The sequence below is a fragment of the Sciurus vulgaris genome (genome assembly GCF_902686455.1).
Source record: "Sciurus vulgaris genome assembly, chromosome: 17".
NCBI lineage: Eukaryota > Metazoa > Chordata > Mammalia > Rodentia > Sciuridae > Sciurus > Sciurus vulgaris.
This window is the reverse complement of record NC_136478.1, coordinates 45,996,707-46,021,684: the sequence shown is the minus strand read 5'-3', so window position 1 is coordinate 46,021,684 and position 24,978 is coordinate 45,996,707. Positions and strand designations below refer to the sequence as shown.

General features: G+C 37.8%; 1 long non-coding RNA gene across 1 annotated transcript; it reads left to right on the top strand.

Moving 5' to 3' along the window:
- Positions 1-7,444: 7,444 nt before the first annotated feature.
- LOC306649199 lies at positions 7,445-9,974 on the top strand. The gene is made up of 2 exons (XR_013760600.1): positions 7,445-7,713; positions 9,276-9,974. It is a non-coding gene; the product is annotated as an uncharacterized lncRNA (long non-coding RNA).
- Positions 9,975-24,978: the final 15,004 nt, after the last annotated feature.

Genomic DNA, 24,978 nt, shown 5'->3' with positions numbered 1-24,978 from the left:
TTAAAGCTTGCATTTTAAAATTGATCCCAATTTGGAAATGCCTCTAAGAACTTTTTAATTTCCTCCCTGATGTTTTTTGTTATCCATGTTTCATTCAATAGCATATTATTTAGTCTCCAGGTATTGGAGTAATTTCTGTCTTTTATTTTGTCATTGATTTCTATTCTCAGTCCATTATTGTCTGGTAGAACACAAGGCAGTATCTCAATTTTTTTCATTTCCTAAGGGCTGCTTTGTGGCATAACACATGGTCTATTTTTGAGAAAGTTCCATGTGCTGCTGAGAAGAAAGTGAATCTGCTCGTTGATGGATGGAATATTCTATATATGTCTATTAAGTCTAGGTCATTGATTATGTTATTGAGTTCTATGGTTTCTTTGGTTGGTTTTTGTTTGGAATATCTATCTAGTGGTGACAGCAGTGCATTAAAGTCACCCAGAATTATTGTGTTGTGGTCTATGTGATTCCTGAAATTGAGAAGAATTTGTTTGATGTACAAAGATGCACCATTGTTTGGGGCATAAATATTTACTATCGTTATGTCTTCCTGATTTATGGTTCCCTTAAGCAGTATGAAATGTCCTTCTTTATCCCATCTGAATAACTTTGGCTTGAAGTCCATTTTATCTGATATAAGGATGGAAACTCCCGCTTTTTTTACTGAGTCCATGTGCATGGTAGGTGTTTTCCCATCCTTTCACCTTTAGTCTGTGGATGTCTTTTCTTTGAGATGCTTTTCTTGCAGGCAGTATATTGTTGGGTTTTTCTTTTTAACCATTCTGCCAGTCTGTCTTTTGATTGATGAGTTTAGGCCATTAATGTTCAGTGTTATTATTGAGATATGATTTGTATTCCAAGTCATTTGGCTTATATTTTGTTTTTAATTTGGCTTGTTTTCTCCTTTGAGTGGTTTTTCTCTAAGGTAGTTCCTCCCTTTGCTGACCTCCATTGTTGTTTTTCATTTCCTCCTCATGGAATATTTTGTTGAGAACATTCTGTAGCACAGGCTTTCTATTTGCAAATTCTTTTAACTTTTGTTTATCATGGAAGGATTTCATTTCATCTTCAAATCTGAAGTTTAGTTTTGCTGGGTTATAGGATTCTTGGTTGGCAACCATGTTCTTTGCAGAGCTTGAAATACGTAGTTCCAGTTCCTCCTATCTTTTATGAGTCTGGGTTGAGAAGTCTGCTGCTACCCGTATTGATCTCTCCCTATATGTAATCTGATACTTTCTCTCATGGCCTTCAAAATCCTATCTTTATTTTGAATGTTAGGCATTTCATTATAATGTGCCTTGGTGTGGATCTGTTGTGATTTTGTGCATTTCTTGGTGTTCTGTAAGCTCTTTTATTTGATTTTTCATTTTCATTCTTCAGGTTTGGGAATTTTCTGGTATTATTTCATTGAATAGGTTTTCATTTCTTTGGTTTTGTATCTCTGTGCCTTCCTCAATCCCAATAGTTCTTAAATTTGGTCTTTGGGCAACTTTATTTTCAAGATTAATATTTGTCTTCATTGTCTGAGGTTCTGTCTTCCAAGTGGTCTAGTCTTCGGTGATGCTTTCCATTAAGTTTTCTATTTGGTTTATTGTTTCCTTCATTTCATGGATTTCCATTTGTTTTTTGTGTTGTTGTTGGTGGTGGGGGTGGTGTTTTTTTTTTTGTTTTTTTTTTTTTTTTGAGAATCTGTATCTCTTTGTTGGAAATGATTCTTGCTTCCTGCCACTTGCTCTTTCAGCTGTATTGGTATTATCATTCATTGCCTGGCATTTGCTCTCTTATCTCATCCTTTGCTTCGGAATCATCTTAATCATGTATAATCTGAAATCCTTTTCTGATATTTTCTTCTAACATACTGTCATTGGATTCTATTAATATAGAATCTAGATTTGTTTGGATCATTTTCTTCCCTTGTTTTTTCATGTGTTAATTTATCTTCCCCTCTAGCAGTGAAGATCTGGGGTATTACAGATTTCATCCTATAGGCTTATAGTGGCCCTATAGGTTTCCAAAACCTTTTCTTTAAGGGGAGATCAATATTAGCAGTGCCCAATTCAGACACTACACAATCTTAGACCAAATAGCCACTATGAGGACAATAACAAAATTGGTCATAATAAACAGAATGAGTCAAATATTATCTTCAGTAAACAAACAAATTTGCAATAAGGTCTGCAGTTTCAAATGGAGGACAAAGAGGATGCAGAGGGATGTAGAATGTGGCTGTTAATGGGATAGAAAAGAATATACAGAGTTCTAGATAATAGAAAGGGTGAGAATGTAATTAAAGAAATTGGGATGTTAGCAATGCAAAAAAGGGAGAAAGAGACTCTGAGGGAACAGGTATACAAAAGGAAAAGAGAGCAAGAAAAGTAAAGAAATAAAAACTTAATTTTTTTCAATAAGGAGAAAAAAGAAAATCAACAGTATAACCATCATATAGTAATGAAACCTCCCAGAGTTCAGTAGCCTGAGCATGAGAGGTACCTGACAATTGAGCTTCAAGCCTCCAGCAGGAATCTCAGGATGGTTTTGCCCCACCTAAAGATCGGAGCTATGGCTTCCAGGATTATCTAAGATGGACACTCTGTCTTCGTGTTGGCAAATGTGGAGCTGCAGCTTGGGGTGTGGCCATGGTCAGCAGGAGGTCCTGAAGGCGTGATGCGTTGGTCAGGCAGTGGTCCTGGAGGTCAGGTGTGTTTGGTGTGGTTGTGGGATCCTGGAGGCTGGTTGTAATCAGTCGGATCTGGGGTCCAGTGATAGGGCAACAGTCAGTTGGTATGGGGGGTCATGCAGGTACTGTCAGAGTGACTTCCAGGCAACAGCTGGCAGTGGTGCTCCACTGGCAGTCGGCAATTTTGCTGACTGTTGTTGGATGATCGGGGGGTGAACTTCGTGCGTTGGGTGATGGATAGGTGTAAGGCAGGCAATGGACAGGTGAGAGGCAGGCAAATGGCAGATGATAGGCGCCTGACAGTGAGCAATCTGCACTCAAAAAATGAGTCAATAAGCTGGCAGACTGCAGGTGATCACAGCAGACAAATGGGTTAAACAGCAAGGGATCGATAAATAGCAAAAACTGCCTTACCAAGAAACAGATATCCTCTGCTTGAAACCAGAGATACAAAGTGACAAGGAATGCAGCCTCCCTCTAGTCCACAATCTTGGATCTCCCCACAACATCTTTCATAATAGCTAAATCTTGGAACGTGCCATCACTGGAGAATGGGTAAACAAGGTGGCCTGTCTATATGCAGAATATTATTCAGCCTTAGGAAGGAATGAACACATGGATGAACCTTAAAAACGTTCTGAGAAATGGAAGAAACCAGTCATGAGTCCACACATGAATGATCCCATACATATGAAAGTCACAATAGGGTAATTTATAGAGACCAGAGAACAACATCCCCAGACCTTTTTTGTATTTGATTTAGAGATAGGATGTTATGGAGTTGCTTCGGGCCTTGATAATTTTCTGAGGCTGGCTTTGAACTTGACATTCTACTGCCTCAGCCTCCCACACTGCTGGGATCACAGGTTTGCACCAGCATGCAGCACTAGATCACTCTTTATTTAAATCTGGAGACAGGCAACGTGTGGAGCGTGGGGAACAGCTAAAAGGTACACATTATTCAATTGACTTAAACAGTCACATATATTTATAAACACACCAATAACCATCAATTGTTCACTTTCTATATTTTTTATCACCTTGAATGGCCCACATGTCTCCATGCCTCCTTTTACTACTACCTCTTTTCATATCCTTCCTTTTTACAGAAATGGCAGCTCTTTAGGGCAATGAATATTTCTTGTTTTCTTTGTAACATCACCATGACATCCATACAGGTTTTTTCTCAAGTCCTTTCTGCTTCCCAAAGACAGGTGTATTTCAGTCCACAGCTTGTGCCCAGTGCCTCGCTTTCATGCAAAGTAGAAGAAGTCCTTTTGTGACACTGAAATCTGTGTCCTTGGTCCATTCATACCACTTGCTTTACATGAAAATTTCACTAACCCCTGAAATTGGGTATATCTTTCCTTTTACACCAATTTTGTTATATCTCCAAGCTCCATAGCCTATTTTCTTGTGACTTTTCATGGTCCCTGGTCCCTGTTTTATATACCCCCATGTATGGTCTTTTTTCTCCCACTTTATATTCCTTAGATACACACAGATTGTTTATTACTATCATCATCACATCATCATCATCATTATCATGAACATTAACTCATGATAATGTTCAAATTAGATGTTCCCTGTGACATTTCTATGCACATATATTTGTTTTAATTGTATATACCCTCCACTCAACCTTCTCTTGCCTTCTCTTTGGTCCCCTAAGCTAATAGTCCCTCTTGCACTTTCAGTCTTTTTTTTCCTTTTAGTCACCACATATGAAAGAAAACATGCTACACTTGGTTTCTACACTGACTTACATTGCTAACATGATTACCTTCAGTTACGTTAATTTTCCTGCAAACATTTTGTATATATTCCATAATTTCTTTACTCATTCATGTGTTGACAGGCATGTAGGCTGACTCTGTAACTTGGCTACAGTGAATATGGCCACAATAAGGCTAGATATGCAGTATCTCTTTTGTATGCTGACTTTCTTTCCTTTAGGTTTATACCTGATTCTGCTGTCCATGATCATGGGAGTTCTGTCCATCTTTTAATACCTCTTATTTTTTTTCTTCAGTGTTTTATCATTAATTTATCTTTAGTTGTATGTGAACACAGTAGCTTTTTTAAATTTATTTTTATGTGATCTGAGCCCAGTGCCACACATGCTGGGCAAGCACTCTACCACTGAGCTACAACCCCAGCCCATGAAAATGATTTTCAGAATTACTCAATCATTTGCATTCATTGAAAAGGGAAAATGATAACCAGAATTTCATATTTTCTTTTCTTTTGGAGACATGGGTATTTGATCCAATTAAATGCAAAGCTGAGTCTGTTAGTGATTTAAGTGTAAGGAAGAATGTAAATAGAAATCTGAAAATGTGAAATGGCTGAACTGTGGGGATCAAAACCAACTAAACTTTAACCCAAAATGTGGTCAAAAATGGCAAAAATGATTGTTTGCCAATGTCTCACTCTTAGATTTATTCTAGAATCATACACAACTGTGTCCTTCACATTTCTACTTCCCTATCAGAGAATCACAAAGTTAACATGTCCAAAACAGTTCTTGATTTCACACCTCTTCCAATGCTTCTAAATGAGAAAACCAAGTTCTCAGTAGTCAAGCCAAAACTCTATTGGGTCATGATTGATACTTACTTTTTTCTCATCCCCCACATTAGCAAGTCCTCTTTTACCCCAAAATGTGTGTCAAACCTGTCCATTTTGCCTTATCCTGTGCTGCTGTTTCTAGTGTAAAGACTGTCATTCCTATCTTTGATTACTACATAGCCCACCTGGTTTATTTGATTTCACTCATGCTCTACCCAATCTACTTTCCACAATTTGAAATTTGTGGTGTTAGACCCATCAGTAGGTTTCCATGATACAGAAACATAGATCCCAAATCTTTTGCCTCTGTGGCCTGTAAACCTTATATGACTTGGGAAATGCCTCCTCTGCATCCTAAATCCAAACCCATTTCCCCTTCACTGACTGAGCTGCAGTCACACTAGGTTCCTGTTCATGACACAGTCCACGTCTCTCTTATTTCAAGGTCTTTAGTGTTACAACCCTTCTGGTACTCTTCCACCCTGCTGGTCTTACCCTCCCAGCTCTAATGTTACTCTCATCTTCCCTAACAATTATGCCTCGGGTATTCACCCCAACCCCAGTTACTTTATCAACTCTTTATCTTTCATATTTTTATCACAATAAGAAATCACCCATTTTTCCTCTTTTAGTTCTTTAACACTTTTTCTCTGACTGGAATGTAAACCTAGGCAATAGCCTATCAACTTACTGTTCATAAGCACCTTTAAAGGGGAGCAAAGCCAGGCAGGAGTAAACTTCAACTTGCAACTATTAGTATCATGATCTCTGTGCCTCAGGACTTTTCCAGAGCTGTGAAATAACTGCTGTGCCTATGAAGGACCCGCAGGTGACAGTGAAGAGGAATTACATCCCCTGCCCATTGGTATATAAATAATCTATGAGAGAGAGAGGAATGATTCTGAGACACGTGTAGTCCAGAAAATCTTACCAGTCAGAATTATGGAGGAAAAAACCTGCAAGGTAAGGCATCTATAACTAAAAATATTTATTAAAAAAAAGAATCCCAGCACTGCAATAAGTAAACATACATACAATTACACACACATAGACACAGGAAATTTGTAGACACATCACCAAAGAACGTATGCAGATATCAAGTAAAAACATACAAGGACATTCAATATCATTACTCACTAGGGAAATGCAAAGTTTAAAAATATGTTGTAGCTGTATACCTACTACAATGCCTAGCTTTTATAAAGTTGGCTACAGTAAACATTGGCGAGGTTAAAAAGAAGGTAAAACTCATTACAGTTTGAACTTAAGTCTCACAATCTAATATTTTAAATGTCAAGGATACAATTGAAAAATACTGGGTTTGGGTATTTAAACAATGAGTTTATGGCAGTTGTCAAAAAAATGCACCAAGCAACTGCAAAATTTCCAAAATCAAATTAAAGGGAGATGGGCTCAGTAAGAAAAGAGAAAATAGCAGAAAGAATGAAACAGAAATATTAGAACTGAAAAATATAATAAATAAAAATATTTTTAAAAATTATTAGATGGGTTCAAAAGAATAGAAATGTTAAAGGAAACAGTAAATACAAAGACACATCAAGAAGAATTACCTATTCTAGATGATAGTGAAAAAGAAAAAGAAAAAAAAAAAAAGGGAAGCCTTTGCACCTTAGAGACAATTACTAGATCTAACATTCACATCAGAGTCCCAGAAGTTCTGAGAAAAAAATAGTTGAAAATATATTAAAGAAAGAACATCTGTCACCTACCCCAAAACATAAATTTCCTAATGTGGAACTGGGACATTTGGTTGGGACCCAGATGAAACTGACACTATTAAAACCCCAAGTCCCTGAGGCCTCTCCCATGCCTTTCAGAGGGGCTATTTCTGCTGCATGCTGATCCAGGCCTTCCTCTGTATGTGAGCATCCCTGGTGCATTTCTGTTCACCCAAATTTCCTCTTTTAAGGACACCAACCAGACTGGATGGAGTTTTAACATAAATGGCCTCACTTTAACATGACCATCTCTTTTAAAACCCTATTTTCCAAATTCAGTCACATTCCGAAGTACTGGAGTTTAATTCTTCAACATGTGAATTTTGGGAGACATAATTCTTCCCATAACACTATGCTTTTTGTGTAGTTTTAAACTTTGAGAACCATGCTAATTATTTACAAACTTATGCAATCAAATCAATAATAGTGAAGGAATAAAAGTAGGTAATACAAAAGAACCTAAATATTTTTTAACTAATATCATAACTGCCCTAGGAAAAAAATGATCCAAATAAATTCAAACATGTATCTTAGCTATGTACCTTGTCTGAAGACAGAGAAGTATAAACAAATAGGTCTAATTAGTATTTTGCTTTTTACTATAGTATAGATTAGCACTCTAAAACTACATTTCTGTATATTATAGGATTGAACAAATTGGTAAAAATAATGAAGATGACTGAAGCCAGTTTTTTATCTACTGGTGAAGGGAGATAAAAGATGGAACAGGTAAAGACAGAAATGAAAGCTATAGTCCTATTACCCATTTTTGGTTTCTAAATATTCTTCATTGAGAGGAAACTGCTTTTTAGAAAAATGGTTTATTCCAAGCTGGAGCAAAGAGAGTAGTACTTAGAAATGGTCTGGCAGAGTTTTGGCATGCCAGGGGTAAGGAAATATTCAAAGAATAACAGAGAGAACTTAAAGGGCACGGAAACCTTAATGGGCTCCCACTGGCCAAATCTAGGGAAATCAGAGTATGAAAATAAGTAATAATAGGTTATATCCCAGTGAATATAAACCTATGAATTCATACAAAGGAACAAATAAGTAAGATAAAAGGGAAAGCTCTTCTATATAGTGTAATGCTAACTAGTTAATATAGACAAAATAAGAGAGATTTTAAAAAAACCTTCTATTTTGAAAACACCATAGTAATAATAGATCTTTCAATAATTATAAATGGATCTTAAAACTAGTGGGTGAAAGTTTAGTGACAAATCATTTCTATATTTTCAAACCATCTTTCTACAAAGTATCTATGGATTACAAATAGACAATGACTATTTTTATAGTGATGAAACATGATAGACATCACCTTGATCAATTATCAAAGTTAACATCTCCAAAATAGGACAAGTCAACACCATGTATCTTCTGATGAAATGCACTAAGGACACACCATCACTTTTGCAGTAGTCCTGCCACAAAATTCATGACCTGAATGTAAGCATAGGAATCATAGGACAAATGCCAATGAATGGACTTTTTTTACAAAATTTATCCTCTTCAAAAAGTTTATCCTCTTCAAAAATTCTAAAGTAATCAAAGATAAGAGAGAGCAACTCTTTCATAAAGCTTTTATGTAAGATACTTTGGGGATAACAAAAGGTATCTAGTTAAATGCTTTATACTTTTAAGTGCTATAGCAGTCTCAAGAAGAGGCAATAATCAAGAAAGAGAGCTAACATTTATCAAATACCTGGTATGTATCAAGTGCTCTATACACACATTTCAATGTCAACAACATTGAGAAAAAAGTATTCTCACTCACTCATAGGTTAAAATTTTCACAAGAGAATAGGTGAGATGAGAAGAAACTTTTTTTGATAATAGAACCCATGCTCTTTATACCATATTTCAAAGGGATTACTATGGTTAAATAATCTGATACAGGATTTGTTTAGTTTGCAATGAATTCAAAATTTGAATTAAAATGTCGATAGGAAGAGATGGCAAAGTTGCATAAGCAGAAACTAATAGAACATAGTGGGGATGAGGGTGGAAGGAGTAGAAAAAATAAATAAAAAATGAAATAAGGAAGAATGGGAAAAGATACCATTCAGAATGGACTTAGAACAAATGCTATTAAATACAAATATAAAGATAATTAAATATCTACATTTGTATCTAAATCTAACTAATGTTCATATCTTCCACTTTCCAAAATGTATTTGAGGATGCTAAGAACATAAGAAAATTTTCAAAACCACCCATAAAGATGTGGAAAAGATAGGAGTGGAAGGAGGCCAGGTACAAAGAACTATTCACCCAGTTTTGTTTTACCACAGGTATTGGTACCAGCAACATTTTGCCTCAAAGTTCAACAATTAGGAATGAACTGAGAAAAACTATATGCTTCATTTCTGCTCGATTCCAAACTGAAGTTAGTGTTCTGGGGAAAGAACACGGTGCAGGTAAATGAAATCCATGCTTTGTGGGACACCAGCAGGTGAATTTTCAAGAGTTTTTTTCTTACAACCCACCTGTTTAAGTTAGCATAGTCATTTTAGTCAATTAAATCTGCTTTTCTTGAAGGAGGAGAAAGAGGAAGAGGATGTGGAAGAGAAGGAGCAAAAGAAGGGAAATGATCTTAGTTATTTAGTATCAAAATCTCAGGTTAAAATGATGATAATTGAAAATCATCTGAAGGAAAACAAAGCAGCTGAGACATTGCTGAGAAACAAGAAGGGAAAAGGACTTTCTCCAAATACAAATGGACAGTGAATAAGAAAGCATGGTGTTACACAAGGAGAGATAAATGATGAATGGCACAGAATATAGAATTGAAAACAAACACTGAAACACATGGTAACTTGATTCTTTGCTAAAGTGGTACTGCACACAAGTGCAGAAGAGATATACTTTCTGATAAATGATACTGAAACAACTGAATTTCCACGTGGGAGAAAGAATGAAACTGAAGTCTCCCCTATAGAAATCAGTTCAGGTATAAAGACCGAGGTGTTAAAAACTAGAAAACTTTTTTTTTTAACTTTTTTGTAGCTGTAGATGGACAGCATGTCTTTATTTTATTTGTTTATTTTTGTATGTGGTGCTAAGCATGGAACCCAGTGCCTCACATGGAACCCAGTGCCTCACACCCAGGGAAGCACTCTGCCACTGAGTCACAGCCCTGCCCCCAAACTAGAAAACTTCTAGAATACAGAAGAAAATGTCAGCATCTCAAAGTAGAAGGACATTTCTTAAGTATTAATCATAGAAAAAGACTTCATTACATCCAAATCCAGAATTTCAATGGAAGATGATACAAAGAATGAAAAATGGCTGAAAGCAGTGGCAAACACCTGTAATACCAGTTACTTGAAAGGCTGGAGCAGGAAGAACCCAAGTTCAAGAACTGCCTGGAAAAAGGAGACCCTGTCACAATAAAAAATAACAAAAATAGGGCTGGGGATATAGCTCAGTGGTAGTAGTAGTCATGCAGTAGGTCTTGGGTTCAATAACTAGTGAAGAAGAAAGAAAAGAAGAAGAAGAAGAAGAAGAACAACAACAACAACAACAACAACAACAACAACAACAACAACGACAAAGGAAAACTGAGCCAGAGCAGGAGAAAATATTTGTCATACATATAAATGTCAAAAGACTAATATACACAAGTTATACACATAACATATGTATGCTTCTACATATGTAGTAGTACATACTATTACATATTAGAAAAAAAAAACCACCTAGAAATTGGCAAAATATTTCAACAAGCATTTTAGAAAAGATGACTTTCTAATACCTAAGAACTGGTACTCAACTGCACTAATGATAAAAGAAATATAAGTTAAATATGAAAATATTAGACATAAAATTGGCAAAAATGGAAAAATATAACAAGGCTAAGAACTAGCATAGATTTGGAGAAGGAATGTCTGTAAACTGTTGGTACAAGTAAAATGTTACATGATATTGTAAGAGAACTGTTTAGCATTGCCTAGCAAAATCAAAGGCCCACCAACCCTATCAATTGGCAATTTAATCCTAGTTATATCCTAGGTATACACAGTGAAGAAATATACACACTGGTGCATCCAAATATGTGCCACAAGGTTCACAATCACATGGCTCGTAATAGCCAAAATTAGAAGTTACATATTCCACAAGAGTAGAACAGATAAATAAATTATACTATAGTTATGAATAAATAGGATAGCACATATAAAGCAGTGGAAAACTGAAGTATAGTTTTCAAATGTGTTATAAAAAAGACACAAAGAATTCTACTGGTACACAGGTAGAATAGACAAAAAATGAATCTATATGGTTTGGGGCTTCATATACATTAGGTACCAAAGCTCTAGTAAAAGGCAAAGAAGCTAGATGTGGTGTAGGCCTGCAACCCCACAGACTCAGAAGGCTAAGGCAGGAAGATCAAAAGCTCGGGACCAGCCTCAACAACTTAGCGAAGTCCTAAAAGCAACTTAATGAGACCCTGTCTCAAAATTTAAAAATAAAATGAAAAGGACTACAGATGTGGTTCAGTGGTTAAGTGCCCCTGGGTTCAATCCTTGGTACCAAAAAAAAAAAAAAAAAAAAAACCAAAGAAATGGTCACAGTGATCATTAATGTAGCACAATATTGTTTGTGGTTCTGTAGGGGAGTGAATTAGGGACATTTTCAGGTCCATTTCTTGAACTCTGTAGTCTTCATATGTGTGATTTATAATTATTTGTTAAACTATATACACCAATGGTTTTAAGTCATTTCTGTATCTAATTTGGAAGAAAATAAACCATAGGCATTCAAATAAATATTATGCATCTCTAAAAGTATTTCTGAAATCAAGATAACTGGAAAAATCATTGACTACGATTCCACGTGAAAAGGTAGAACTGCTGCATGGAAAATGCTATGTGAATTCAAGTTTTAAAATTCATATATTAGGGCTGGTGGGAGAGCTTAGCAGTAGAGCACTTGCCATGCATGAGTGAAGAGGTGGGCTTCATATCAAGCATCAGAAAAGAAAAATATTTAAAAATTTTAATTTATACCTGCACATAAAATATACTGGGAAGGAAAGGTCAAAAATTAGCATTGATCCTTTTTAAAATATTTTTAGTTGTACATGGACACGATACCTTTATTTTATTTATTTATTTTTAGTGTGGTGCTGAGGATCAAACCCAGGGCCTCACATGTTTACCACTGAGCCACAATCCCAGGCCCCTAGCATTGGTCTTCATATGGAATTTAGGTTATCTTCACTGGGGATGTCTGTACTTTTTAAATTACTTAGTCATATTTCAATTTTATAACAAAGAGAAACATTACTTTTTAGAAAGACAGCACAAAGAATAATTAAAACTAGCTGATAAATTAGTAAGGGAAAATCAAGTGGGGGAAGCAAGTGTTGGGGTCTGTTGCCATCATCGTTTCTCAAAGAGAAAACTACAGAAACCAGGTCCCTGGATATGGAAGAATTTCCAAGAGAAGCAAGTCATGTAAGTGATTTCAGGAGACAAGAGGAAATGGCAAGCTACCTTGTAGGTGCTTTGTGCATGTTCAACAGCCATGATTCCTCTCTATCCAAGAAGGAGGCTTCAGTTGAAGCAGGGCAGAGCTGGGGAAGGAAAATGGAGTCAGGAAACAACCAGGTTCTTTGGGGGGGCCACTGGACTATTTCAGAGGTCACTCTGACTCAGTCTTGACTGTCCATATGGAGATTAATCAAAGAAGTCTACCGTGTGCTACTTACTTTGGGCATCAGATAAAAGCAGAGTCACTGTCCCTGAGCTGACAGATTTCCTGCTGGAGTCATCAAGGCACCCCACTTCTATAGTGACAATATGGACACAAAGTCACAAACTCACTTACACCGAAGACACACAACCATCACAGGCACCCCAAACCTAAACACAACAGGACACACATGTACACAATCTCACAACCAGTCACAACTGTAGAGTCCATAGGCACCTCTCATACTGTCAGTGCAATCCACCTTGGGGACACAGTAATAGCAATAAATTCACACTCACACTACACCTGCAATATCACAGACACATGCAGGAAAACAGCCACAAATCTCGCAGTTAAGCCATCACACACACAGAGCTAGGGATATGATCATAAACACAAAACCAAAATGGAGACACACTCAAGGAACCTCACACTCCCTAACAGTAACATGCCCAGTCACACAATTAAACTCTACTCATGTGCCTGATCATAACCACAAATAAAGTCCTCCTTCCCCTCAAAGACACTTGTCCACCATAAAGAGACAGTAACAACCATGCATACAATAACTATATCCATAGAATAACTACAGCTAAAAAGGTGCGTAAGAGGAGAGTCATCCCAGGAATTCTTCCAAAATGGATAAAGAGATGAGATATAAATATATCCTGGGGAAAATAAAAGAAACCTGGAGAATAAGTTCAATGATTTTTAAACAACAAACAAAAGAATCGAAAAGAGGACAAACCAAACAAAACATAAGAAAAGAAAATTTATGGATGATAAAACTAAACAGCTTTGCCTCATTGACTTGCCTGGGTTCAAGTGACTTGGCAAATGGTCAAGAAGCACCAGGCAGACAGATCTCAGGAGCCTGAACTTGCTCTTCCCATGTCACCAGGCTGCCGTCTGCTGATGATAACCATTTAATATTTCTTGTTTAGTGTATAAATCCTGACATCTGAGTCCAGCATTATCCCTTTATAAATGCATTTAAGTACTACATGAAATATTCCACAAATATTTTTAAATAGGTAGCTGAACTACCATTCTCCTAAGAAAAACAGTTTATAATTTGTACATAAAAAGCAAAACAGAATCAATCATAAAGTCCTAAGGAAAAAGCGATCCTGAAACTGCATGAAGGGACCACTCCTCATTACCGAATTACGAATTCAGTTTGATACTGCATGTGGAAACTGCCTGCAGGTAATTTTCACTTTTGCCCTTTCAAACTGTTTTCCAAATGCAGGTGTTAGGTACTGTTTAGCACTGTACCTACCAGGATGATTGGAAGAATGTCAATCTGGTATGCAGAAGGAGTCAATTATGTAAGTCAATGCCCCTTTGTGAATGCATTTTGAAATTGCCACTAGCATGTTAATGCCACTTACATTTCTCTGCTGCTCATATACACCATTTCCAAAAGTACGACCTTTGGGAGCACTGACACTTAAGGTGCCCTAGGAAAAGTGGGAAGCTTGTTTTACAATGAAAGTTTATTCCCTCAAAACCCATTGAGATTTATGTTTCAAACTTTCTCAGAAAACTCCACAATGCTACTATTTTCCATTTCCTACAAAAGGGAATTTACAAATTGCAAAACTGAGGAGCAGAATTAACAATCCCAAATGAAGAATGGAATCCTGACGGTGCATCAAGGGACCACCCCCATCTCCAGATTGAGAATTCAGTTTCACTCTGCAAGTGGAACCTGCCTGTGCCTCTTCATTTTTTGCACATTTAGGTTATTTTCAAAGTGCAGATATTAGACTCCATTGAGCAATGTAACTGACAGGACCATAAGAAAACTCTAAAAATCTATTGCAGATGGAGACAATTCTTTAAGACCCTTTTTGAATTACATATGGAATTGCAGGAACCTCCATGCCAATTACATTTTTTTTCTGGTATAATAAGCATTTTCCAAAAGTGACATATTCTTCTTTTGTGAGCATTTATGGTACCCAAAGGAAGAATGGGAAATCAGTCCTGCAGTGAAAGGCTATTCCTTAAAACTCCATTGAGAGTTATAGTTGAAAAATTTCAGAAAACTCCCAACAACAATGCTTTTCTGTCCAAAAAAAAAAGTTTACAATTGGCACATATACAGAAAAGTTGAGAACAAGTCTTAAAGGACTCAAGGAGAAATGGGATCCTGACAATGCACCAAGAGACAACTTCCCATACCCAAAGTGAAATTCAGTTTGATCCTCCATGTCTTCCACTGTGTTCTCACTCTCACCTTTAATATCTTTTTTAAATGCAGCCATTATGCCATGGTCAACACTTCCTAACAGAACCACTGGAAGAAGGTGAACATGGTGCTGAAGTGATAGTTAATTCTGAAAACCCCATTTCAATTAAGTTTGAAATTGCCATTGGAACCTCCATGCTGCTGGCATTTTTTCTGTTGCTGCTATGAGCCACTTTCAAAGTATAATATTCTTTCTTGGTGAGCACTGTTCTTTGTGGTGCACAAAGAAAGGAAACATGGTTCTGCAATAAAAGGCTGTTCCCTAAAGACCAAATGAGAGTTATGTTTGAAACGACCTCAGGAACCTGCCTACCACAACTGTCTCCCATTTCCACTGGAAATAAGTTTAGAAATTGCACAGGTACAGCAGAACAGAGACCTAGCCCTAATGGGCCCATGTGAACAATGGGATCCTGACCCACCAGGTCCTCCCATAGAAGGACCAGTCCCCATACCCAAACTGAGAATTCAGTTGAGTCCTACACAAAGAACCTGCCTATCTGTTCCCTTCCACTCTTGCACTTTCAATTGTTAAATATTATGCCACGTGGAGCACAGGAGCAGGACCCTGGGAAGCATGAGAACCTGGTGTGGAGGTAGAAGCCCATTCTCTATGACCTCTTTGTGATTCAGTTCAAAATACAAGAGGAAGAACACTTCCCAAATAATTTTGCAAGACCAATGTTACTATGATACTAAAACCATACAAAGGCTGAGCATGGTGGCACACACCTGTAATCCCAGAGACTCAGGGAGGGGGCTGAGGGCAGGAATGCAAGCCCAAAGACAGCCTGGGCAACTTGGAAAACCCTGTCTCAAAAGTTAAAATAAAATAAAATAAAAAGGGGGTTGGTATTGTGCGTCAGTGGTAGAGCGCTTGCCTCGCGTGTGAATCACTGTGTTCGATCCTCAGCACCACATAAAATGAATAAATAAAGTAAAGGTATTGTGTCTGTCTAAAACTAAAAAAAATTTTTTTTAAATTTAAAAAATAAAAAGGGCTGGAATATGGTTCAGTGGTTAAGTAACCCCCTGGGTTCAATACTTACTACCACACACACACACATACACACACACACACAAATACAAAGACAATATAAAGATAAAACTACAGACTAGTATCTCTCATGAACCTGTCTGCAAATATCCTTAATGAAATATTAGCAAACTGAAACCAAGCAATGAATAAAAGAATCATGTACAACAATAACAAATTGTGTGGGGAATTCTGTTATATTTTGTAACTCCCATGAATTTGTAATGTGTGTGTGTGTGTGTGTGTGTGTGTGTGTGTGTGTGTGCGCGTGTGTGTGTTGTGCGCGCGCAATATTTTGTTTTTGTTTTTGACTGGGATTCACCAAGTCAAGGCTGGCCTTAAACTTGTGATCCTCCTGTCTCAGCCCTCCTAGTAACTGGGATTTTGAGTATGCACCACCACACTTGGCATCTATAGTAATTTCAAATAGTTTTAAAAATATTTACATAGGAATATCCGGGAATTGAAAAGATTGGAAGGTCAATCACAAGACCCACTGCACAATTCATATGAGCAAATATGAATTACCTAAGGTAAGGCTGTCGAATTAACAGGAATATAGCAGAAAATTGATGTTAATTATTAAGGAAGTAGAAACTGAATAGACTCTGGTGCCACAGATGAATTAAGAACTAAAGAAGGGATGAAGACGGAAGAGAAAAAAATAGTTAAAATTTTGTACACACTGAGATTTATGCAAAAGTAGCAAATACCAAGAAGTGTACTAGACATCGAGATTGAGAGCAAGTGTGAAATAAAGATTTGGAAGTCATACACAGGCCACTGCATCAGGGGAGAGAATGACCATGCAGAAGGATGTGAAATGAGAAAAGTATTAAAGATGTTCTTTTTGTGGCTGTTTTTCCAAGTAATGAGGATTGAACCCAGGGGCATTCTACCACTGAGCTACTACACTTTTTAATTTTTATTTTGAAACAGGGTCTTGATAAGTTATCCTGGCTGGCCTCAAAATTGCAGTCTGCCTTCCTTAGTCTCCTGAGCTGTGATTCATTAATTTCTTAAAAGCTGTGATTCTTAATTTCTTAAAAGCTGTGACGGGCCCCGCCCATCGGCCATTAAGTCTGAGAGCTAAGATGGCGCTGAGCGGAAGTTCCTCGGAGCACTTAGGTGGTAAACACTTTCAGGAGGTCTGACAGCTGGGAGCATGAGATGCACGGGAACACCGCATGCCACGGGGCAACTGCCAATGGACTGGCTGAGTCCATGTGATGTGCACGTGGACAGGCTGCTGATTGGCTGATGGGCTCTATAGGGAATGGTTTCTGGGGTAGGGGGAGGGAGAAGATCTACGGGAACTCTGTAAGAACCTGGGGTAATAAAACTGCTTGAGGAAGATCGTGTAAGAGTCGTCATTGCGAGCCGACAAGTGGTGGCCCATACGGGGAAGCTCTGATCAGAACCTCGGCAGTCCAAGGCAGCCAGCTGGTAAGTACTCCTTTGACTCCAAAAAGGGAGGAGGAGGCTCCGTTTATGGAGGATAACTTTCCCCAATCTTCTTGGAGAAGAACAGGGGGGCTCCATTAAGGAGGATACCTTTCAGTATATATAAGCTAGAGAAATTGGGACTGGTCCTGATTTGTCAAGATGGGGAAATAGTCCATCCCACCCATTGCATAAAGCATTAAAGCTTTATTAAAAGGTAGAGGTCTAAAGCTCAGGGATAAGACAATACAAGATTGTTCTTGAACAGATAGATAGGGTGGCACCATGGTTTGCAGTATCGGGGAATCTCTCCTTAGCAAGTTGGGATAAACTGGGAAAGGACGTAGAACACGCCGAAGAACAAGGTACTGTCTCAGGAGGGACTCGACCCTTCTGTCAGCGGATTCGTGCCTGTTTGGAAGAAAGGCACTTTAGAAAAATTGTGCAGGAGGGTCAGGCAGCTTTAGACAGTGTAAAAGAGGAACGTTCAACTTCCTCTAAAGCGGCCAGTGAAGAGGATTCAGAGTCAGAGGGAGAAAATGATTCTGAAGAGGAACTAGAGGCCATCTGCAAGCAAATGAAAGACCTAGAGTTAAACAAAGAGGAAGTTTCACCTTCTCTGTATAACCCTTCCGTGCCCAGTGCAGGAGAAGGTGCCTCCTTTAGTTGTCAAATGTGGAGGGAAGCGGGGACTTTCTTAGCAAGTCAGGCTTTTCCAGTTTTCCAACCGCAAGGAGGGGGGAATCGATACCATGAACCTTTGGATTTTAAAACAGTTAAACATCTTGCGGAATCAGTCCGCACATATGGGTCATCAGCTGCTTTCACTGTAGCTATAATAGAAAGTTTACATCGTTTTGCCATGACCCCAGGAGATTGGCAAAATTTAGTTAGGGCCACTTTAAATCCTGGTCAATACTTGGATTGGAAAGCTTACTATATAGAATATGCCACTGAACAAGCTGCACGTAATCGAGCAGCAGGGAATCCAGCCTGGGATATTGACATGTTAATGGGCCAGGGAAGATTTGCCAACAACAGCTTGGATATCCGCAACAGGTGTATGAACAAATTAACAGACTCGCTACCCAGGCCTGGAAGGCCCTCCCTAACAAAGGAGAGATATCTGGTAATCTTACTAAAATTACTCAGGGATTGACTGAACCCTTTTCAGACTTCGTGGCCCGTCTAGTGGAGGCTGCGGGTAGAATTTTTGGGGATCCTGACGCGGCCATGCCGCTTATTAAGCAACTGGTCTATGAACAATGCACTAAAGAATGCAGACAGGCCATTACCCTTACAAGCACGCCCTGGGCCATACTAGTATAGTGTGGAATATTTCTGAAGTGTTTGAAAGTCATGCTTTTTTCAATCGCTCAGGACAAAATGTTACATTTGGTCCCACTCCAGTGTGTCTTGTTTCACCTTTTTGTTTCTTGTGTCTAATAGTACGTTACAAAATGATACCCTGTCTTGTTCCAATACTACTTGTTTCTATTCTCTGTGCTGGAATGCTACCAGTTTCCATATTGCTGTTGTACTTAGAATTCCTGAACATCTTCCTCTCCCTGTGGATGGACCGACTCCCCTGACTCTTTTCCGCCCTAAACGAGATTTTGGGATTACAGCAGCCATTGTCGCTGCGATTGCTGCTGCTGCCACTGCTTGCATTCGCCTTGGCCACCTCTATCAGTACTGCTGAGACATTAAATACATTGTCTACTAAGACAGCTGAAGCATTGACTACACAGAGTAGTATCAATGCACACCTGCATGGCGGTATCATGATATTAAACCAAAGAGTTGATTTGTTACAAGATTCAAATTGATGTGCTGGTGGCAGCTGGCACAGCTTGGCTGTGAGTGGCATTCCACAGCTCTGTGTTTGACTGGAATCCCCTATAACAATATGTCTACTGCTGCTAATCTTTCCCGTGAGCTTTCTCTATGTCTTACAGGAAACTGGTCATCAAAATTTGATGATTTGACAGAAAAGTTGCGGTTGGAGATCATCAAAATCAATACTACCCCGAGTTGACCCAGTGGTAGCCCGCACCTTGATGTCCTGGATCCAACAAGCAGCTCGTCATCTGAAAGAGTGGGCTGGGACTGGGAGCCCTTGGTCTTGTCTGGTCTTGCTGTGTACTTGTGTCTCTGCGTCTTAGAAAAATATTCCGTCAGCGAGCTACAGATTCAAGTGCTCATAAGCTCAGGCATTTGCAGCCATAGAGTTGGGACAATCCCCTCAAATATGGCTTGCGGCAATGGGAAAATCCTATGACAGGATGCCAGCTAGGACTGCACTTGGGACCCCGGGAGGGTGCATCCCGAGGAGGGCATGCTCAACTGCATACGGGTTGCCACTGGCTCTTGTCCCCTCCCTGGCAAAAGGTGGTGGGCAATGAAGGCCCTTTTCAAGCTTACGGGGGTTGAGTCCTTTGTCCTCTCCTGTCTGAATAAACAAAAAGGGGGAACTGTTGACGGGCCCCGCCCATCGGCCATTAAGTCTGAGAGCTAAGATGGCGCTGAGCGGAAGTTCCTCGGAGCACTTAGGTGGTAAACAACTTTCAGGGGGTCTGACAGTGGGAGCATGAGATGCACGGGAACACCGCATGCCACGGGGCAACTGCCAATGGACTGGCTGAGTCCATGTGATGTGCACGTGGACAGGCTGCTGATTGGCTGATGGGCTCTATAAGGGAATGGTTTCTGGGGTAGGGGGAGGGAGAAGATCTACGGGAAACTCTGTAAGAACCTGGGGTAATAAAACTGCTTGAGGAAGATCGTGTAAGAGTCGTCATTGCGAGCGACAAAAGCTGTCCTTTTTGATGTCTTCATTTAATTGTGTTCAGAGATTATAGTTTTGCTTCTTTGTGATGTGCTGATTCTGGTTATGGGACTCTCTAGAACATTGTAATTTCTTTGAAAATGTTCCCTATGTATCTGAAAAGAATAAACATGCTATTACCTTTTCTTTTGTCATTACACTTGCATATTTACATTCTACACACACTGAATACACACACTAAATCTCCACCTTCCAAACTCTACGTCATCAAGAATTTCATGGGGAATCAAGATATCATGTTAGCCTGGAATATAGCTTTGACACCTCACCAAATGAGCTTCTTACAGTTTGTCCAGGAAGAAATCTCCTCACACATATACTAATGTACAAAGCAAAAAAAAAAAAAAAAGAAGAAAGAAAGAGAGGAGATTACAAGGAGTACACTTGGAAGAAACAGTCAGACAGGAGGAAAAAACATCCACCTCAAATTCAAGGAATTCACTAGACCAATTAACTACTTGATTAGAGATAATGAATTCAGGAAGAAATAATGAGAAAGGTCAAGAAAAAATTTTTGTAAGTTTATCAAAATGAAAATTGGCAGAACTGAGAAGAAAAGAAAAAAGGGGGTGGAGCATACATGAGGCCCTGGGTTCCATTTCCAGCACTGGGGTTGTAGGGAGCCCTGGCTTGAGTGCAGTTCAGGGAGTGGTAGAGCATTTGCCCAGTGGCAGAGCTCCAGGACTGAAAGACAAAAATAAAAGTGAGGAAAAGAAAAGAGAAAGCAACACAGAAATGAAGGTCTCCTTGAAAAGGCTAAAAAGACCCTATGAAAGCACAAAGTGTAGCAAAGAACAGATAAAGCCAAGTAAGCAATATAAAATAGAAACCAGGGCTTTTAAAGGAAAATAGGAAGAAACCCCCCCCCCCATAAAACAGAGGAAAATAAACTCCAGCAAATAAAGAATTGTTGAAGTGGCAGTATACAACATTTATCATTATTCATAGTACACATTTAATAGATATTGTCTTTAACAATAGATTAGGGGGCTGGGCTTGTAGCTCAGTGTTAGAGTGCTTGCCTAGCATATGCCTCAATTCTCAGCATTACATATAAATAAATGAATGAAAAAAGGTCTATCAACATCTAAAAAAAATTTTAAATGAGAAGATTTAGTTCAACAAATTATTATAAAGGTGATATTCAAAGACAAAGCAAACAAAAGAAAATCCAAGTTTTCTAAGTTACTAGAAGGGACATGGAAACAAAGCAAAAATACAGAGATACAGCCAAAGACATGTAAAAGAAACAACCATCCAGAAGCTTAATGTAAAATGCATCTTTCTACTACTATACAGAAGAAATGCACAGGGATTCTTAAAGGGTGACAGTAAAAGAATGAGCAAAGACCAACGTGGAAATGATAACAGGAAGTGCAAATTGCCACATTAATATTAGAAAGAGATGAATTCTAAGGGAAAAATATTAAACATGACAAGGACACAATCCAGTCAATTGCAGATGCTATTATTATCACTGCACCAAATTTCATAGCTCCAAAAATTAAAGATAGATAGCTGGGCTCACCTGTACTCCCAGCTACTAGGGAGGCTGAGAAAGGATTCACTGAAGCCCAGGAGTTCCAGATCAGCCTGGGCAACATGGTGAAATCCTGTCCCCCCTACCAAAAAAAAAAAAACAGTAAAAAATAGGAAAATAGATTTTTTTTTTTTTTTTTTTTTTTTTTTGGTGGGGAGAAGGTTTACCAGGGATTAAATTCAGGAGCACTTGACCACCTAGCCACATCCCCAACCCTATTTTGTATTTTATTTAGAGACAAGGTCTCACTGAGTTGCTTAGGGTCTCACTAATTTGCTGAAACTGGCTTTGAACTTTTGATCCTCCTGCTTCAGCCTCCTGAGCCACTGGGATTACAGGCATGTGCCACTGCACCCAGCTCAGAAAATATCAACATTTATAATGAGAAACTTTGAACATCTTTCAGTGGCTGATGAGATAAAGAAAAAATTAGTAATACTATCAAACCTTCCCAATTATACATCTTATAGATATCAAATTCTCTATCCTGAAACAGATTTCCTTTCAAGTGGCTATGTAGCATTCAGAAATACTACACATAAAGTTTGCAAAACAAAAACCTGAATGATATTCAAAACTGCAAATAAATCTCTCCATTGCTGCAATCCTAATTTACTAAAGTTATTATTATTATTGCTATTATTATTATTAATTATTATTATTATTATTATTATTTTGTCTCTGGGAATTAAACCTACACACAGTAGGCAAACACTGAGCTTGCTCTTCCTAAATTGCCCAGGCTGGCCTCGAATTTCTCATCTGCCTACCTCAGTCTCCTAAGAAGCTAGGATTACAGGCATGCGCCACTGTGCTCACCAAAACTAGACTTTCTTTCTTTTTCTTTTTAAAATTTTTTTTTAGTTGTCAATGTACCTTTATTTTACTTACTTATATGTGGTACTGAGTATCAAACCGAGTGCCTCACACATGCTAGGCAAGTGTTCCACCACTGAGCCACAATCTCAGACCAAAAGTAGACTTTCTTAAATGAAAAATTTTAACACCTAAAAATGAAATTGTAGTAAACAGTAATTAAAGAGCTGGTGGCAAATGTAATGTTTCTAAAATGCATCCTTTTAGTCTACATTCTTAAATATGTTTGTATGAGTTAGGAATGATAGTGCAGTCTGTAGTTCCAGCTACCCAGCCGCTAGAGGCAGGCAGATCCCTCGAATCCTTGCAAGGAGTATGAGGCTAACCTGAACAAAAAAGCAAGACCCTTGTCTCAAAAAAAAAAAAAAAAATTGCACAAGATAAAAGATCTTAGAATATGCTTTTCATCATAATTTCTAATATGTAATTTTTTGAGATATTTTGCTATTTTTGTTTTGGTTTCTTTAACTATGGAGTGGTCTGCCAATGAGAAATAGTATTTGCTTCAATAACGTTTGCCTCCCTGTGATAAATGCTGCCTACTGTTTTAATCTACTTTTGAACACAGGTAATTAATATATTTGACTTTTAAACCTATGTTTGTAATTTCCAGTTCTTGTTGGTTCGGGCATCAAAGTTAACACTGTAAACAAAATAAAAACTAAACACAAAGTTAGGAATAATTGTATATATGATTTTGTACCCAAAGTTTTGGTATAAATTATCAACTGTAAACCATATGACTTTATCATTTTTGACTGCTAGAAGTGTTGAATTAACATTTTATTTTCATTTCTCCAAGGATGCCTCAATAATTTGTTCTTACCAATTTTTGATATTTATTTTTTATAAAATGTTATTCCTTTTGTTCAGGTTTTCACAGTTTTGTATAATCTTATTAATATGCATTCCTGGTTATTTTAATCTTAGGTATAAGAGAAACTATAATTTCTATTTTATTATACCTGTTTCTTTACTCCCATTTCCTTTTCTCTTTTCCTTTCTTTTTTGCAGTGCTGAGAACTGAACCCATGGCCTTACGTATACTTGACAAGAGCTCTTCTACTGAGTTACATCCCCAGTCCTCTTTACTCTCTTTTCTTGACCATCACACACAGAAGCAGTTTGAATTTCTCTGAAATATCTTCATCAACTCATCATCCTTGTTCTCTATGTAACTCCTTATCATTATTTAGTCCCTACTGTTATTATATATTGATTGAGTTGTTCTTCTACCTTCTTTAGTCAAAACCAAAACTCTTTATCTTAGGTCTCTTGTTTTGTTCTTCAAGCTTTCAACATTCCTTAAAAAGGCATTTGAATCTATATTCCCCTCCCATCTACAGCTTAGCTGTACCATACTAACTTTAAAATGTAATACTGTTGCCAGGTTCAGTGGTATATGCCTATAAACCTAATTGCTTCTGGAGGAAGAAGCAGGAGGACCCCAAGTTGGAGGCTAGACTTAGCAACTTAGACCTTGTCTCAAAATAAAAATGGCGGGGAATGTAGCTCAGTGGGAAAGTGCCTTTGGGTTCAATCCCAAGTACTGAAATAAAAAAAAGTAATAAGAAATTTATTGAAATATTTATTTAGGATTATACTAAAATACACATTACAAAATATATCATTTTAATCAGTTTTAAGTGTACAATTCAGTAGCATTAAGTACCTTCACACTGTTAAGTACTTTCAATATTCATAATTTATATAATAATAATTATATATAATTTATATAATTTATTGCTCTTGGTCAGAAACAAACAATATTACAACAAAACATTACATATTTTTTTGCTTTGATCAATAAGATTTTGAGAGTAGTTGGTAAAATGGCCAATAACATACTTAAAGATTTCTGTTCATTTTTAATTATTATATCTCAAAAATAAATTGTTAAATAAATGTTGGTAACTTTTATAATTCTTTGTACTGTGTTTCTTTTGTAAGTATGAACCATCCCTCTTTAGCCCTTTAGGTAGTTTTTGTCTTACATTCCTTTTGACCTGTTCCTAAAATTAGAGACCTACTTTCTTTTGGTTCTTATTTCTGAGTCAAACTTTTCCTATTCCTTTATTTTTAAATGAGGAGCAAACAGCTCCTGACAGCTAGCATTTAGCCTAATACTATCAGGTAGGCTTCACCGATGCTAGGAGGTGGCCTAGCACCGTGTTTCACAAAAACACTCTCACAGAACATCAACATCAAACAAGACCCTCTGATAAATGGTTTAAGACAAAACCAAGACCACTGTGTAGTCATGTCTGAACACAGACAAAAATCAGAACATTGTTTAAACC